At 36.9% G+C, this 19821-nt stretch overlaps 1 long non-coding RNA gene and 1 other non-coding gene across 2 annotated transcripts in view; one reads left to right on the top strand and one right to left on the bottom strand.

The window, feature by feature from the left end:
• The window catches only part of LOC105602770 (uncharacterized), a 115087-nt gene that overhangs the window by 92202 nt on the left and 3064 nt on the right, over positions 1 to 19821 (bottom strand). The window lies entirely within an intron of this gene.
• Positions 13925 to 13996, top strand: TRNAC-GCA (transfer RNA cysteine (anticodon GCA)). The gene has a single exon. It is a non-coding gene; the product is annotated as a tRNA-Cys (tRNA).

The following is a 19821-nucleotide window of genomic DNA, read 5'->3' as shown; positions in this document are numbered from 1 at the left end:
TTTGTTGTGAGTGCTCATATCTTCATTTTATCATTATTATTCACATTTTTCATATAGCTTAAGAATATATCTCAAAGTTTATTAAAATTTATTTAGACTTGCATTTAATTCAGGGGAATGAAAATCTTACAATTTAGAATAGTATTTACTTGATAGGAGGAACTGGGAAAAGAATGTAATATTTGAAACAATTGCCCATTGGAAGTTTTCAGTAGTTTGATAATCTCATTCTTAACTAAGTGGACTGACAAAGGTGCTTTAAAATTTATTTTTTTCATATATCTTTGTATATTCATTTATATAATATTTGATTTAAGATATAGTGTACTTATATATGTGATAAATATTTTTGCATACATACTTTGGAACAAAAACTGGAAAAAATTAAAGTTTTCCCAATGCTTAAAAATTATAAAAATTAATGAATATCCATAGTTTGTGTTCTCTAGAAGAATAAGAGATCTGTCTGAAACATGTACAAATTATGGCCATTGTTGGCTGAAATGAATCTATAGTATCTACTTAAAGATTAGTTCATTTTCCTTTAGTACACAACTATTTTTCCATAGTACCTACCAGATAGATTTACTTCTGTTTATATTTAAATTTTTAATGCTGATTAACATATTTTATTTTAAAATGTCTTAATCATCTAAATGAACAAATATATATTATAACATCAAAATGTAAAGAAATGCAGCTTTAAGATTAATTTTAAAATAAACATCAAAGATAAAATTTTATTAATTGTAGAAAAGTATTTTACTAATACTCCTCTAATCACACATGTTTCTTTAAAAATAGGAGAATTAACTAATTTTTCTGATAGGTAGCACCCCAAGAGTAGAAAGCATGAATATTCCCAGCAAAAATAAAAAAAATGCTAACAGTATTTATAACAACTCATATATGTTTTTGAGATAAGCTACAATTGCACTAAATATATGATATTATAATTCTCTATATTAGAATCTGTATAATTATCTGTAAAATCTTACATATTTTACCATACTGTATGTGGGCTTGTAGTGTTGGTATAAAGAACCATATGAGTAATTATATACATTGAAAGGTAAATGTCCTCCTTAATGTTTGAGAAATACAAATTTGGTCAACACACAAAGAAAAGAATACAAGAAAGTTGAAGTGATACCATGTTTATTTTCCATCAAATGATTAATACTTATTAAATATAATTAAATAGTTGAATAATCATATTGAAATGATGAAATGTGTATTTGGCGAGGAAAATTCAGAAACAGAACAATAAAATAAGAAAGTATGTAATTAACAGACTTTTTTTTAACAACAATAAACAATTGTAGCCCAGGAATATTGTAGCCACAGTGACAGAGGACACTACAGATGGTTGCAATGGTGAGGTACAGCAGTTTTCCTGTATATATATGTATATGTATATGAATATATATATATATGGTTCTAAATAAAAAGTACAAAGTGCTGTGTGTGCAATGTTCCTGACTCCTTAAATTATCCGTTGTCTCCTAGTGTATCTCAATTCCGTGTTCAATCATGCCCCCTTTTCTCTTTAAATATCCATCTATCTTTCTTGTGATTGCTGTTTCACAATTTTGGCTCAACTTTTGAACTGGGTACACTTCCCACTAAGCTATAATTTAAGGTATTCATCCTACTCATTCATTCTACACACATTTTTAAATGAGGAAAAGGTAAATGTGCAACATTTTGAGCTAAACTAATGAATAAAACTACCTGGGCAAATCTATGGCAAGCAATGCCTGGTCTGCTGAATAACTGAAGGATGGCAGAGTGACTGAGATGCAGTCATCAGGGTGGAGAAGAGCATGGATGGATGCAGAAGGAGAAGCAGATAGGGGCAAACTTGCAGGACCTTCCTAGCCACTTTAATGTTATTGTTCTTCAATAAAAAGGCATGGTATCATTTTGAAGTGAATTTTCTCAGAAGAGAATGCGGTGCTAGTGTATTATATTTTGATAAAATCATATTTGCTGCAGTATGGTTATGACTTGGAAGAAAGCTAGAGGAGATGAAAGATTTAAGTTAGGAGTCTGTTCCAGTGTCAAAAGCTTAAAGCTAATTAGAAAAAGATAGTGCAATGAAGATTCTGGGTAAAGGGCAGTTTAAGTGACAGAGTTAAAATCAACAGGGCTGGTGCTCAACATAAAATGATGGGAGTGTGAGACTTTAAAGCTTAGTCTTAGATAGCTGACCGATACAATAGAATAGAAGGTGAGGTCATTTAATGAGAGGCAGAAAAATGGAAGATAGCTGAGTCTGAAAAAAGATCGTGAGGGCTTAGCTTTGAAGACACTGAATTTGAGGTGCCTTTGGGCTAGCAACATGGGAGTTCATACAGGAGTTTGGAATCTTCAGTCTGAAAATAAGATAGTAACTGAAAGATGCTCATTTTAGTCAGAATGGAGATTTTAGCTGATTTTAAAAAGTTGTTTCAGATAAATGTTGGCACAAAACCCAGATTATATTGTTCTGAGGAGTGAAAGTACAAGAATGAGAAAATGGAAATATATATATATATATATATATATATATATATATGCAAATCTTTATTGGGGGTATATTACTGAAATTACTGTTTAGATATAGATTAAATTGCTATAACATGGAGATGGGGTTTCAACACCTTAAAACAGAGATGAATATTGATTAGAGGGTGTTCCTTTTTTTTATTTAGACTTTTTATTTTGTTTTGGGGTATATCCAATTAATAATTTTGTGATAGTTTCAGGTGAACACCGAAGGGACTCAACCAAATATATACATTTATCCATTCTCCTCCAACTCCCCTCCCATACAGGTTGCCACATGACGTGGAAAGAGTGTTTCCTATGACTGAACTAGGAATTGAAATTCAAAATTCAGGGGATGTTTTAGCCACACAACGTATAGGGAGGAATTTATACTGTAAAAAGAGCAATGAGGAGAGAGTGCTTTACATCTGGTTTACATCTCATAACACACTGAGCAAAGGTTCCTGTTAGAGTGGTGTGATGCTTGGTTCCTCTGGGATACTGACATTTTGCTGGCAAGTGGGGCAAGCAGCTGATAGCAGATAAAATGGACTTGGTAAGCAGATGTGTCTGTGTGCTCAGTGACTCAGTCATGTCCAGCTCTTTGTGACCCCATGAAGAGTAGCCAGGCTCCTCTGTTCATACAACTTCCCAGGCAAGAATACTGGAGTGGGTTGCCATTTCCTCCTCCAGTGGATCTTCCCTACCCAGGGAAGTTAAAATCCCATGTCTCTTGTGCTTCCTGCATTAGCAGGCAGTTTCTTTACCACTGTGCCACCTGGGAAGCCCTTGGTAGGTAGGATACCCCACTGTTGTACACATCTTCAGCCTCCTCTGTCACTGAGGCTACAATATTCCTGGGCCCTCTGGGCAGTTCTGGGATGCACACTGATGAAGTCTGGCTTGTAAGTGGAATCATTTTCTCTGTTTGGTGGTTCATGCCTTTTCCATGCAGATGTTTTATCATGGGAACTAACATGAGACACAGAAATCTTCACATTCTATTGCCCATTCGTGCACAAGCCCTCTCATTCACTCAGACCTCCTTGTCTACCATCTTCCAGTCTTTTTCTTTTCCATGTACCTGTTCAGTGAGTTAGGCCATCTGCCACCTAGATGTAATCTTCTAAGCACTTTAAAATATATTTACTATTTTATGCCCAATAAAACAGCATAATATAGGTATTAGCATTATCCTTCCACCTTTAAGCAGTTTCCCTGGTAGCTCAGATGGTAAAGAATCTGCCTGCAAGGCAGGAGACTCCAGTTCCATCTCTGGGTCAGGAAGATCCCCTAGAAAAGGGAATGGCTACCCACTCCATTATCCCTGCCTGGAGAATCCCATGAACAAAGTAGCCTGGCTGGGTATAGTTCATGGAGTTGCAAAGAGTTGGACACAACTGAGTGACTAAACACACACACACATCCCACTTTTGATGATGAGGAAAGTCTTTATTTGCCCAAAGTCATACTGTGAGTAAGTGGCAGAGCTAGAATTTGAATCTAGGCATTATGGCTCCTGGGTCCTTGATGCTTGTGGTCTTTCTTTAGATTAGCTCTACCCAGTTAAGGAACCTGACAAATTTATGTTGTACGCTTGTCAGGTAACTCATTCCCACCTCTGTGGAGCAAGAATTTGATGGCGTTTAGGGATAACAAAATGTGGAGAAAAGTCCTCTACCTCAAATTTGGATCTACTGTTTCTATTTGAGTTTAACTGTTCTACAATTAGTTAACAGACTATGCTTATTAAATGTGACTCAAGATTATTAGACACATTTGACAGAGCCAACCTATATGACCTCAAAAATAACATGGATAAAAGTAATATTTTTACCCTAGCTATCATAATATAGAATTTACAGTGACAAATTGAGACATTGAATTTCTTTAGTCCAATTCTGTCACAAACTATGATGGAATTAAATTTTAAAGTAATGAGTGATGTTGAGCACCTTTTCATGTGTTTGTTAGCCATCCGTATGTCTTCTTTGGAGAAATGTCTATTTAGTTCTTTGGCCCATTTTTTGATTGGGTCGTTTATTTTTCTGGAGTTGAGCTGCATAAGTTGCTTGTATATTTTTGAGATTAGTTGTTTGTCAGTTGCTTCATTTGCTATTATTTTCTCCCCATTCAGAAGGCTGTCTTTTCACCTTGCTTATATTTTCCTTTGTTGTGCAGAATCACTCATTATTAGAGAAATGCAAATCAAAACCACAATGAGGTACCACTTCACACCAGTCAGAATGGCTGCGATCCAAAAATCTGCAAGCAATAAATGCAACTAGTACAGCCACTATGGAAAACAGTGTGGAGATTCCTTAAAAATTGCAAATAGAACTACCTTATGACCCAGCAATCCCACTTCTGGGCATACACACCGAGGAAACCAGAATTGAAAGAGACACATGTACCCCAATGTTCATCGCAGCACTGTTTATAATAGCCAGGACATGGAAACAACCTAGATGTCCATCAGCAGATGAATGGATAAGAAAGCTGTGGTACATATACACAATGGAGTATTACTCAGCCGTTAAAAGAATTCATTTGAATCAGTTCTGATGAGATGGATAAAACTGGAGCCGATTATACAGAGTGAAGTAAGCCAGAAAGAAAAACACCAATACAGTATACTAACACATATATGGAATTTAGGAAGATAACGGACTTTTGGACTCAGAGGGAGAGGGAGAGGGTGGGATGATTTGGGAGAATGCCATTCTAACATGTATACTATCATGTGAATTGAATCGCCAGTCTATGTCTGACGCAGGATGCAGCATGCTTGGGGCTGGTGCATGGGGATGACCCAGAAAGATGTTATGGGGAGGGAGGTGGGAGGGGGTTCATGTTTGGGAATGCATGTAAGAATTAAAGATTGTAAAATTTAAAAAATAAAAACTAAAAAAAAAATAAATAAATAAATAAAAAAAAAATTTTAAAGTAAAAAGAATATCACATGTAATTATTACTCATTCTTATTCATGACCAACTTGACCCAACATGATTAATTTGTAAATAGATAATGTATAATTTAAATGGATATATAGTTTTTTTAAATTGTTGAGGGTATTTGCCTATAAATAAAATAGAGGTTTTTATTCCAGAGTGTTTATTTACATTTATTCTCCAGCAAATCTATGCATTAAAAATTGCAACCTTAATATTTCTTAATCTTTGTGCAGTATTAGAGTGACTTAGAAAGCAGGCTCCAGCTATCTTCCAGCTCAAAGAACACAGAAGTTCAGATTCTGATCCATATTCATAGAAATTGTTCAGACCTTGTGTATTATACAACCACAATCTAAGAAACTGGGAACGTTTGATCAAGCTACCTGTTTCTTTGACTTTTATATTCTTATTTTCCTAATGAGTATAGAAAACATGAATGGAGAAATAAACCCAAGGAAAATTTAAAAAGAAGTAGAAATATTTTCTTTTATTGAAATATTATTAATTTGGGATATTTTCCATTAGTCACCATAAGGAATTATGCTTCAGTTTGAGTGTTTCTGAACAAATTTGGGGGTAATAAGGAATTTTGCTGCACAAAATAAAAGCTTAGAGTTAACATAAATCCTGATCCAGCTCAGATTCTCTATGGATTATACTTTCATTGAGTGACATTTTTATCTAATTTAACAAACAGTGGCATGACTGGTGCTAGTGGGGGCTGGAATTAGAAAGAGATACAGCCTCGGTCCTCTGCAAGGACAGATAATGCAAAGTACAAAGTGATAGTCTCAGAATGGGATTTTGATGTGCCATCGGCACTTAAAAAAGGGGAAAAGTTCATTGAGTGGGAAAGATTGCAGTAAGTTTCATGGAGAACATAACATTTTATTTAACCTGTACTTTGTAAAAGCTTCAAAATGCATGCTGAGGCCTTCAAGTTGAGAAAGTAGGCCAAAGAGTCACACGTATGTGAAAGTGGGAAAAACACAGAGAACAGAGAAGCTGATTAAAGGAAAGTATACAAAAGGGAGATGTCTTCATTTTGTATCATGTTTCTCAGATCAAATTTGCTTCTAAAATATGACTCTCATCAAAGTCCCCTGATAATATAGTACTATTCAGTAACTAATTCTAAGCCCACGCGTTAGACAAATATTACAAACTTTGACTCAATCATTCTCTTCTTTTTAAGTGTTTTGTTCACTCGGCTTCTGTGCTAACATAATCTTCTGCACCCACCTACCCCACTGGCATTTCTGTATCAGTCCTCTAGTATATGAATTGTTCTTACCCAACCCTAAATGTGGCCACGGCTGGTGTTTGTCCATAGGCATTTAACTATACACTTTCCTTGCTAAGTGATATCATCTGACACCATGGTATTAAATACTATCTTTACATCAATTACTCCAAATTTATATCTTTAATTCGATCATCTTGGCTAAATTACACAACTGAATGATCACTTAAATACCACATGGTTCTTAGTCAAACAGTTGTGTTTCCCTGATGGCTCAGAGATTAAAATGTCTCCTGCAATGCAGGAGATGTGGGTTCGATCCCTGGGTTGGGAGGATCCCCTGGAGAATGAATTGGCAACCTACTCCAGTATTCTTGCCTGGAGAATCCCATGGAGGGAGGATAGTCCACGGGGTTGCAAAGAGTCGGACACCACTGAGTGACTTCACTTTCACTTTCTTCTTTTATGACAACATGGGCTGTAGCCCTCCAGGCAAGAATACTGGAGTGTGTTGCCATGCCCTCTTTTAGGGGATCTTTCCAACCCGGGGATCTAACCTATGTCTCTTGTGTCTGCTGCACTAGCAGTCAGGGTCTTTATCACTAGCACTACCTAGGAAGCCCCTCAATGCTACTTGGGCAGTGCAGAATTGATATATCCAAAGTCAAACCTGAATCCCAGTGGGCTTCTTGGATTCTTCTATAACATTTAATAACAAATCTACATGTGTATTTTCTCAAATTAATTATTGATTAGGTTCTTTTTTTTCTTTCACATCAAGAATCAAACTGCTCAGCAAATTTTCTCAACTTTACCTTACAAATACAGTTGACCCTTGAAAAACAGGTTTGAACTGTGCAAGCCTATTAAATATGGAGTTTTAAACTGAATATATTAGAATATTTTTTGAGATTGGAAATAACTTGGAAAAAACCTGCAAACTAAATAGCCTATAAATATTGATAAAAATTAAGAGAAAGCTAGGTATGTCATGACTGAATAAAATATATGAATAAAATTTATGTTATCATTTGCTATGAAAAAACATATACAAATCTATTATAAAAAGTTAAAATTTATCAGAACAGGCACACAAACACAGACTGTACCTAGAGTCATATATAAAGGGCTCAGGAGAGTGGACAAAATAAGCAGACTTTACAGGGGAGATGACACAGAGAAAAAGCAAACAGCATGGGGTGAGTCTGTGATTTCGGTGACTCTGCCCAGTCCACAGACTACCTGGATTCTGGTTTACAGTATCAGGGGTAGGAGTCAAGGGAACCAAGGTTTCTAGACGTGCTTGGGGCAAGATTTCCTGGAAAGGAGAGAGCCAGAGAAAGCTAACTCCAAAATGTATATTTAAACTCTACCCAGATCTCAGGATAACATATGAACCATGAATTTAAACAGTGAAGTGAGATTACACTGAACTGACATTTAAGCTACCATCCAGAGTAGGCAAGAGAGAGTCTGCAACTTGAGTCTAATAAAGTGAATTGCCTGGTTAAACAAATATTTCAATAGCCTGTAAAGGAATATAGCAAACAAAAGGCATGAAAATGTTCTCAAAGGAAAAGATAGCTAATAGAGTTCACCCTGTAATGGCCCCACACACATATTTTATATTTTATTGAAAATATAAAATAAGAACTCAAAGCGGACTATCTTAACTAAGGGCAATAAGGTAAAGGAATTTACTCTTGACATAGATAAAATGACAGGAGAAGAAGAAGAAATGAAAAAGAAGAAGAAAATATTGGAAAGAACCAAACAGATATTATAAAACTGTAAAATCAATATATTAAATTAAAAAAAAAAATCCCCTAGTAGATAAAGTGACAGAAAGGAGTTGAAAGAGAAAAGGGCCAGTGGACTTGAAAATAGATCAATGAAAATTATCCAATAAGAGAAAAAATAGAAAAATAATGAACAGAATTCCATGGATCTGGAGGGGAATGCAGAAGGTCTCATATGTGGCTAACTCAAATCCCAGAAAGAAAAATGAGAGAAAGTGAGGCAGAAAAATATTTGAAAAGTTAAATTGTTTAAAATTATCTTCAAACACTGGAGGATATAAATTTATAAATTCAAGAATCTCAGCAAAACTCAAATGGGTTAACTTTGAAGAAAACCACTCTTATCCACAACTTAGTTAAATTCCTAAGAACCAAAAATCAAGAGAAAATCTTACAAGCATTTTTCACTCCCTAACAGTATGTACCATAGGGGCATCACAATGTAATAATTAAGCGCTTCTCGTTGCTTGTTGAAGTCAGACACTGCTGCTGCTGCTAAGTCACTTCAGTCATGTCCGACTCTGTGCGACCTCATAGACGGCAGCCAACCAGGCTCCCCTGTCCCTGGGATTCTCCAGGCAAGAACATTGGAGTGGGTTGCCATTTCCTTCTCCAATGCATGAAAGTGAAAAGGGAACATGAAGACGCTCAGTCATGTCCGACTCAGCGACCCCAGGGACCGCAGCCCACCAGTCTCCTCCGTCCATGGGATTTTACAGGCAAGAGTGCTGGAGTGGGGTGCCATTGCCTTCTCCTGAAGTGAGACTACACATGTTTAAATATTGTTTCTACCATTTGAGGTTAGTTCAGTTCATTTCAGTCGCTCAGTCGAGTCCGACTCTTTGCGACCCCATGAATCGCAGCACGCCAGGCCTCCCTGTCCATCACCAACTCCCGGAGTTTACTCAGACTCACGTCCATCGAGTCAGTGATGCCATCCAGCCATCTCATCCTCTGTCGTCCCCCTTTCCTCCTGTCCCCAATCCCTCCCAGCATCAGAGTCTTTTCCAATGAGTCAACTCTTTGCATGAGGTGGCCAAAGTACTGGAGTTTCAGCTTTAGCATCATGGGGAGGCTAGCTCTTGGACAAAAATGCATTTGTGGCTTTTCAGGGGGGACTATGAACAGCTACAATGTATTCACCTGGCAGGACACACTGGAGAAAGCTGCCCTTCCCATGCTAACCCTGATACACAACATTACAGTTTCCTGATAGGCTGCTGGCAAGGATTCTGGCCTCTCTGGCTACCATACTCATGCAGTTTGCATTACTGCCTCAAGGACCTACATTCCTAGATTATTTATCTAAGGTTGTCAGTCAAGATTTTCCTTAGGCATCTCAGCTCAAGCCTCCTTATGGGCCAAGGGGTTGGGGTGGTATTGTGAAGACATATTTTCCCTACTCTCAGTACCTAGAAGTATTCTATTCCTAGCTGTCTCCTTTTTTCTTTCTTCTGAATGCTGTATCCATGAAACTTCAGAAGCCTTTTGTTCTGGGCTCCTTTGGAGGTGAGAGATGGCTTTGAGGTCTGTGCTAAGTCACCTGCCTTTTTTTTTAAACTTTTTTTTTAAAAATTGAAATATAGTTGATTTACAAAAGGTGTCTGGTGGCATAGTCGGTGAAGAATCTGCCTGCATTGCAGGAGACCTAGGTTCAATCCTTGGGTTGAGAAGACCCCCTGGAGAAGGGCATGGCAACCCATTCCAGTATGGTTTCAATATATTTATTGTTCTCAGAATTTTTTTTTCATTGCAAGTGATTATAGAATATTGAATACAGTTTCCTGCAGTATATGTAGGTCCTTGTTGCTTCAGTTCAGTTCATTCGCTTAGTCTTGTCCGACTCTTTGCGATCCCATGAATCGCAGCACGCCACGCCTCCCTATTCATCATCATCTCCCGGAGTTCACTCAGACTCATGTCCATCGAGTCCGTGATGCCATCCAGCCATCTCATCCTCGGTCGTCCCTTTCTCCTACTGCCCCCAATCCCTCCCAGCATCAGAGTCTTTTCCAATGAGTCAACTCTTCACATGAGGTCGCCAAAGTACTGGACTTTCAGCTTTAGCATCATTCCCTCCAAAGAAATCCCAGGGTTGATCTCCTTCAGAATGGACTGGTTGGATCTCCTTGCAGTCCAAGGGACTCTCAAGAGTTTTCTCCAACACCACAGTTCAAAAGCAGCAATTCTTCGGCGCTCAGCCTTCTTCACAGTCCAACTCTCACATCCATACATGACCACAGGAAAAACAATAGCCTTGACTAGACAGACCTTAGTCGGCAAAGTAATGTCCCTGCTTTTGAATATGCTATCTAGGTTGGTCATAACTTTTCTTCCAAGGAGCAAGCGTCTTTTAATTTCATGGCTGCAGTCACCATCTGCGGTGATTTTGGAGCCCCAAAAAAATAAAGTCTGACACTGTTTGCACTGTTTCTCCATCTATTTCCCGTGAAGTGATGGGACCGGATGCCATGATCTTCGTTTTCTGAATGTTGAGCTTTAAGCCAACTTTTTCACTCTCCACTTTCACTTTCATCAAGAGGCTTTTGAGTTCCTCTTCACTTTCTGCCATAAGGGTGGTGTCATCTGCATATCTGAGGTTATTGATATTTCTCCCGGCAATCTTGATTCCAGCTTGTGTTTCTTCCAGCCCAGTGTTTCTCATGATGTACTCTGCATATTAGTTAAATAAGCAGGGTGACAATATACAGCCTTGACGTACACCTTTTCCTATTTGGAACCAGTTGCTTAGGTATTTTGTATATAGTATTGACCAGTACATATTCTATATAAGAAAATGGAACTGAGGAAGTCGATGCTTTCCCTAGTTGAGTCTCTAGCTTACACTATGTGCATATGTGCTAAGTCTTGTTTGACTCTTCATAATGCTATGGACTGTAGCCCTCCAGGCTCCTTGTTTCATGGGATTCTTCAGGCAAGAATATTGGAATGGGTTGCCATGCTCTCTTCCACGGGATCTTGCCCACCCAAGGATGGAACCTGCATCTCCTGTGGCTCCTACATTTCAGATGGAGTCTCTACCTCTGAGCCACTGGGGAAGCCCTGCTTATACTATAACAGTAGGTAATGAAAGTCTTGATTCTTACCTTTTGGCTTGTTGCTTCAAACCAGTACTCTGACTTTTGGCAGCTCATCTCCTTCTGGCTCAAATGAGCTCTTGACAAATTGGCACAATGAGTAGGGTAGTTTATTAAGCATAATGCCATTATGAAGAACAAAAGGCCTGAAAATCTTGCAGGGCATCTCTCTGTGTCTGGGTTACATTCTACATGGGTATGAGTGGATTATTTTCAAGTTTGATGGTCCCACAAGGATTTCACCACCAGGTCTTAGAAACTGTTAGGCTCGCCCACGGCACAATTCACCTGACATGGCCAGTGGTCTTGGGGAGTGCTAACAGGAAGCAGTGCAGCCTCCTTGGGGGATGCTAGTGCATTGTTGATGTATTTTTTCTTTTTTTGTTTCCATGGAGGATCTTTGATCCTTCTTTTGACTCTGACTCCTGCCTAAGTTCACTTAGAACTTGGAGATCTAACAGAAGAGGTAGGGATAAATTTCCCTAGCCACTATTTGTGGCTTTCAAATAATAGGACCAGAGATGGTTGAGGATTTCCTGGGAGCTAAGTAACTCTAAGCAGGTCCCTGATGCTGATAAAATAAATTCAGCAGTGCAGCAAGTTGCTAAAATTTAGCGGGGGGGGGGGGGGATAAGAGTACAGAGCTGTATAGGATTGATTTGTCTCATACCTTAGAGATCTAGTTAGATCTTCTCTGAAGGTATCTTGCCCAAGCTAAGAAGGGAGAGTTGCCATGTGTGGGACAGTTACTACAAACTCCCTCCTCAGAGCACCCCAAGAGCAGGTGTTGCCAAGAAATGACATGAGCTGCAGCAGCAACTCTGGCCTGCCCTGCATAGCACCCTGGAGACAGGCCACCCAACAGTTGGGTCACTCAACAGACAGCCCACTCTAGCTCACTGCTCTGCCCAGCTCTCCACCTTTCTCTCCCAGCCCAGACAACCTGAAGCTAAATTCTTCTGGGCAGCCCTGTGACTGACAGGGGCTCTGTTCCTTCCATCTGTGATGAACAGAATGTTTGATACTCTTCCCCAGTCCTGGGGCACAGCCATTGGTGTTGTTCACTCTAGGTGGATGGGGTTGGGTAGGTAATGACTCAAAGTGCTTTTCCATGAGCTACCACTGTCACCAACAGGGCCTTAAATCACTCTCCCACCAGGCCTTCTCCCTTCCTGGGCTTCCCTTCCAGACTAATCACTAGGGTTTAGCCCTTCAGCAGCTCAAAACTTTTTCAAAACGTGTTTTGTTTTGACTTGTTGACCTACTTTATTACTAGGGAAAGCCATCTTTTTTTTCCTTCATTTCCCTTAAACACTCTTCTTTCCTTCTACTGCTTTACCAATCCCAGTCCAGTGTTACTGTCCCTTCTCCTTAATATCTATTACATTCAGAACTTAAATCATTAGCCATGATAAATTTTTGTTGCACCTTCTTCAAAAACAAGGAAAGATTAATTTGAAAACATCCTCAGGAGGTTAAGAAAAAATACGGGAATGTTGTTCTTTTCATATTAAAAATATATAAACAGTGAGATTTCACATTTTAAAAAAGTTCAATTCTTTATTATGCCATGCAAACATGGTTTAATTCACACTAATTTCTTGCATTATATATAATATGAAGCAATTATATTGAATAAAACATTTTTCATAACAACACAAGTCACATTGCGTTTTATAAAATTTAAGGATCTAATCTGTCAGTACCCAGTAGACATTTCTGCTGGCAACTTATTTCCAGGCAGGTGAGTCTTGGAAATACAAAATAGAAATATGAACTACAAATACAAAAATGGGCCTTCTTTTTAGTTAATTATATAAAACCTATAAACACACAGAGAGTAAAACAATTTCCACTGAAATATACAGGAGTTTTTAATGTGAATTGTCATGGAAAACTGAAAAGGGGAAATATTTATTTGATTTACCACTAAGAACATTTCAATAAACCTCAGACCTGTCTATATGGCCTATCTTATCTGATTAAACAGTTTTAAAAGTTTGGGAATATTTCATAACATGATTTGACTATAATATTTCATGAATATACTACTATAAAATATTATGAACAAGTAAATGTTTCTGATAATCTTTGGAAATAAATATTTGTTTGTACTTCCTAAGATTAAATTTCTCAAATTCCAAGTCAATGATTTATTAAGACCTAGATAGTCACTTTTTGAATATGCACCTACAGTTAAACCCACCTACACTAAAACTATAAATTTGCATTCATGACAATGTATATTAAATCTTTATTTAGAGAATTACTCTTATTTTGTCTCTATATAAGGGACTTCCCTGGTGGCTCAGATGGTAAAGCATCTGTCTGCAATGCAGGAGACCCAGGTTCAAGCCCTGGTTTGGGAAGATCCCCTGGAGAAGGAAATGGCAATCCACTCCAGTACTATTGCCTGGAAAATCTATACATATATCTTTATTAAAATATCAACATAGTATTCACTTGTGTAATTTTTTGTTAGCCATAGCTAACATGACTAAATGTTTGCATAATAGAACTCTAATTTATAGTCTCATTTTTAGGGGAGAATATATATTTACATACTTATGGCTTTACTGAACTCCTTTTTCTCAAGGAAAAAATTATCATAAGGTAAGCAGTAAGGCTTTGCACACAATTTCTAAGGAGCTACAAAATAGGTTTTTAGTTCCCTTGAAACTTTCCATTGGAAATTTATTTAAATAACTTAATAAATGATTTTAAAACATTTATAAAATAATTATATAATCCTTATTTAAACTACTTGTATTTGCTGATATTTTAATTTCAGTATTTTAAAAACATTCTCCCCAGTAACAAAGTTATATCACTATCATTTCCATCATGGTAAGCAAAAATGCTTATTTATATCTGTGTTCAGAAAAAATAAGAAATAAGATATTTTTCAACCAGGAATAGATTTCATAAAATTGTAAGAAAAAGAGTGAGAAAGGTACAGATAAAAAGCAGAACTGCTAACGGCACTGTGCTTCAAGTAGACAGAGCAGCCGTCTCGATGGCGGCTATCCATGAATTTTAAAGGAAGTGAACAAGAAAACCAGTGAACCTTTAACTGACATTTTTTAAAGTTCACTAGACTTGGGAGAGATTCTAGAGGATTTGAAAGCAGCAAACATGACTATGTTATTTCAAAGGGGTCAAGATAGAAGCAAAAAAATATATATATTATGAGAGCAGCAAGTTGAGAAAAGTCTTACTAACTCAAGCTGCACAGTGAGAGAATATTAGGAAAAAATTATTTTAATTTAAAATAATCAGTACAAATATACTCACTGGATAATATGCTAAACTAAAATAAACATCACACACCAGAAAACAAACATTGGAAGTCAAAGTTGATATTGAAGTAATCCTTGAATAGTTGCAAACTCAGAAGGAAAGGAAAACAAAATGTTATAGTATTTGAAATGTTTTGAGAGGGTAATGAAGAGAAGATAAAGAATGCACCTTAAATTTAGGAAACATTGATTTGGTATAGCATTTAACCTAGGGATAACTAAGTTGCAAAGGGTAAGATCCCCCTGAAGTTGGTTTACATAAAAGAGGATATACGGTAATCCATCAGAACATCCCATGGGACCTAATTTTAGCAAAATCTTCACACAGCAGGTCTAAATGATTCTCTAGGTTTATTTTCTCTGTTGATCTACCTATCCCCTCTCCTTTGCCTGCTTCCCTTCACTCCCTTTATCAGTCTTTGTTCTTTAAAGGCTATTGGTTCTTATTCTTTCACAATGGCAAAGTGGTTTTGGTTATTACTAGCCCAGTTCAGTCTTAACACAAACTTCTTAAATCCAGTGGCTGTCACTACAGGCCTAACCTTGTGCTTCTTCATTCAAATTTTAGAGAAATCAGTTGGTTTAGGTTGGATAAAATGACCACCTTGAAGCAATTTCAAAAATAAAAATTATTTTTGATCATCTGTCCTCTTAGCTTATGCTTTAATCCTAGGTTGCAGCAGCACACTTCCAATAAAGTGGTGGTATGGGTTACGAGGGCTTCCCTGGTAACTCAGCTGATAAGAAATCCACCTGCAATGCAGGAGACCCTAGTTCAAGTCCTGAGTTGAGAAGATCTCCTGGAGAAGGCATAGGCTATCCACTCCAGTGTTCTTGGGCTTCCCTGGTGGCTCAGATGATAAAGAATCCACCTGCCATGAGAGAGACCTGGGTTTGATCCCTAGGTTGGGAAGATCCCTGGAGGAGGGCATGGCAACCCACCCTAGTATTCTTTCCGGGAGAATCTCCATGAACAGAAGAGCCTGGAGGGCTAGAGTCCATGGGGTCACAAAGAGGTGGACATGACTAAGTGACTAAGCACAGCACAGCACATGGGTTGCAAGGAGTCGAACATGACTTAGTGAATGAGCATAGCACAGAACTGCACATAGGTAATTTAAATCTGTGCTCAGTATAAAAGACCTGGCTTGGAGACTTTGTTCAACACATGATCATGATTATGATAAGGATATTAGTCATATACATTGTGTTTGATTGAGAGAATAAATGTACTTCAATGTACTGCACTATAGGTAACAAAATAGTGCTACAGATATTACTAGTTCTTAATCTGGTTTTGATTTTTATCCAATAAGCAATGAGTTGTTATTGTTGTTCAGTCGGTAAGATGTGTTCAACTCTTTTGTGGCCTCTTGGACTGTAGCCTACCAGACTCCTCTGTTCATGGGATTTCCCTGCAAGAATACTGGAGTGGGTTGCTATTTCCTTCTCCAGGGTATCTTTCTGGTCCAGGGATCGAACCTGTGCCTTCTGCATTGCAGGCAGATTCCTTACTGCTGAGCCACCAGGGAAACCCAGGCAATTGGTAGCCAATGACAAGTCTATAAAAGGTGATGACTAGTAAAATAATTAGATTTGTGTTTTAGAAGTATTTCTCTGTCACTAATGTTAATATTTTCCCAGAATTAATACAATAGATGTTTTGGATAGAAGAAACAAATAAGGTATAGTAGTTATAAGTTTCACAGCATCCTAGTTGAAGTATTACTAGGGTTTTCAGTAAGAAATGACTAATTAGGCTGGCAAGGAAGTATTGGATATAAAATACATGTAAGACCTATAGAATTAATAGGACCCAGCAACTAATTAAGTATAGAGAAAGAAGAGCAAAGATTGCACTCAAATTTCTAACTTTTGCTTAAAAGTGCAAATCATGACAGTAATAAACACTGAAGATGTGAAATGCTCAGTGTGTGGCTAGCCTGAAAGGGCAGTTGGGGGACAGTGTTCATCAGAATTTTTTTCAGACAATAAAAACTGTTGTTTTTAAACAGAATAATGAAATTATTGGAATCTTATTGACTGGGTTACGAAATCAATGACATCTATGGAACTAGGCTCACAAAATTGGCAGAAATCTTTGAATGTCAGGCAGTGAAAGTTTACACAACACTGTGCCATGCATGCCTGCTGGTGGTCTCTAGGTGCTATCTCAGCCTCCTGCACCACTGTAACTGACTTTTTTTTTTTTTTTTAATGAATTTCCTTGCTATTCACTATGGAGTCAAATTTCAATGAAAGCTAAGTAACCATCCAATCTATATAACATATCATACATAGATTAGTATCAAGGAGAGATATTCAGCTTCATTCCTAGTAGACAAAATCCTGCCCCGCCACCCAAGAAAGCATCTAGTGTATTCTGCTCAAATAAAAAGTGCTTTCAGATGTTAGTTGGCTGAAGAACACATTTTTTAAAAAATGACTAGTGTCTTTTATAGAAAGTAAATGAGTGAGAAACCTCTGTGAAGGATTATGACTATATGGGGGCATATATGATTTTGGAGCCTCAAATAAAGACTGAGGGTTTTCACTCTTTAACATAACAGGTATTTGCTAAAGCTGTAGTAGTAGCTTTGATCACTCAGAGAGTAAATCTCGATTACAAAGAGGAAAGTTTGGAGAATATTCATGATCAATGATATTTGAACATAGTAAAAGATATGGTAGCCTATAAAGTAGAATGAAAAGAAATAGTTACCAAAGCAGAAGAACTGAGAATGAGTAGTGTTCAAAAATTTAAAATAAAAATCAAGCTTCAGAGCAGAGATTAGATGACCATTCTAAAAGCTACTGAGGTGGAGTAACATGCCAACTGGGAACTGAACTTAATAGTAGGAGGTCTTTAATGACCACTAATTCAGTGAAAGCTTGAAATAGAAGCCAATAATTACTGAATTTTAAAGTAGTGGAAAATGATGAACTGAAAGCAGTAATCATGAAATATATTTGTTTAATTTTTTCTTTTTTTTTGCTGTTTGAGAAATAAGAGAAGGATAGTGGATAGGAAGAAAAGGTTTTGTTGTATTCTTATTCCTGTGACTGTTTGAGAGTAACATTAGTGCAATGATGAGCTAAGTAGGAAGGAGGTTGTAGGTCTGAGGGTTGAAGGCATGGATGAGAGAAAATTTCGAAAGAACTCTAGATTGACATTTTCTGATGAAAGATTGTAATCAACAAAAGTCATGTTATCCCTTTTTGGTTTCTCCTTTCAACTTGAAATATTTCCAAAAAGAATGAAAGGAAGGAAGAGAATAATGAAAATGTGAAAAACATAGAAAAAGAAAATTAAAAAAAATAAATCATGGCAGAGGCGCACAGACAGAAGGCAAAATGTATTCTGCACAGCTATCTAATTTTCTTTCTGGAAAAGACAAGCACTTTTCTTCATACAAGCTAAATATTTTGTAATAATACCTTTAGATAAGGAATCCACTGATGTCTTCTCAGGCAGAAATTTCTATATAAAGCACAGGTAATTAGGGCCTCAGGTTATGTATGAGCATCTAATGGTCCAATTAGTCCTTCAGGGAAGCTAGTTTTATTGTTCTATTGTTTCCTCTTCAGTGTTTCCAGTTTTAATGTAGGTTCCCAATTTAGAAATCTTGCTTTGTAGTTTGACTGACTCCACTTAAAAATTAAGGCACTTTTAAACTTTTGAATTACATATACACACACATATATATATATATATATATGGCAAGCTTGCTCTCCTCCTTTCCCTCTCTTCATATTCACAGAAAGGATAGCTCACACAAGGTCAGTATAGATGCAGATGACGTTCTCCTTGATTAAACTTTAGTCAGTCTCTTCTGATTCTCTTCTCCACTAGGTCTCTTCCTTGCCAGGCTGAGACATCCCAGTTTTAGCAAGAATCTCACTAAGTTGGAGTGAATCTCCCACGCTTGATATCTGATCACTAGTCTAATCACATCTCTCATCCTCCATGACCATCCAGGTGATATTTGATCTCTCTAGCCTGCCTTCAGCAAGAATCTTGTTTTGTCAGTCTAGAAGAATCCCCTCAACCTTTGATTTCTCCTTTTAGTAATTTTACATTCTCTGACCACCCCCAACCCTGTTCCTTGGCTATAAATCCCTTCTTCCCTTTGTCATATTCAAAACTGAACCCAGTTCTCTACTGAATTTTCTTTTCCCTCATTGGAATAGTTTCCGAATAAAATCTCACTTTATTTCTTTAACTTTTGTCCAGTGATGACTTTTTTAAACATATCTTTCAGTTTGTCATAACCTAAAGTAAGACTTATTCACATGCCATATAATGTTCATTTATGCCTTTGTATTACCAATAAAATAATTTTCAATATAATTTAACATTTTATAACTCTCATTTAATAATTACTGTACTATTCAAATAATTTTCACACAGGTATGTTGCAAATTTGCTTCCAAAATATGTATCCCTTGCTTTTATTTTGTAACAACACATATCATTTTAATTGATAATATTCCATGATTTGACCTTAGATAATTCTAGCTTTGGTAAGATTTGAAAATTTAAAAAATTCCTGCTGGTATTTCATAAAATGATAGTCATTAAGGGCTTCCCTTTCTTATCAGATTAAGGGAAAACTCTTTTATAATATGTGTGTTTTCTATTAATAAATGAAGTAATAATCATTTAAGAATACTTACATTATCATGATAATTATAGGGGTAGTATTGCTCTTAATACATTTTATATATTATCATCTTTCTTCTTTACATTCCACAGTTCAAAATGACCTTGAATACATTCACATATAATTGAAATAGAATGCAAGGAAACCATGGGGATTTTTACCTTCTTCTTGAGTATGCTCTATTATCAAGTGCTATCCAGACATCTGACATGATAACTAAAATTTTAAATA

Source organism: Ovis aries, chromosome 17 (genome assembly GCF_016772045.2).
Source record: "Ovis aries strain OAR_USU_Benz2616 breed Rambouillet chromosome 17, ARS-UI_Ramb_v3.0, whole genome shotgun sequence".
NCBI classification, from domain to species: Eukaryota; Metazoa; Chordata; class Mammalia; order Artiodactyla; family Bovidae; genus Ovis; species Ovis aries.
This window is presented reverse-complemented; position numbering and strand designations above follow the sequence as displayed.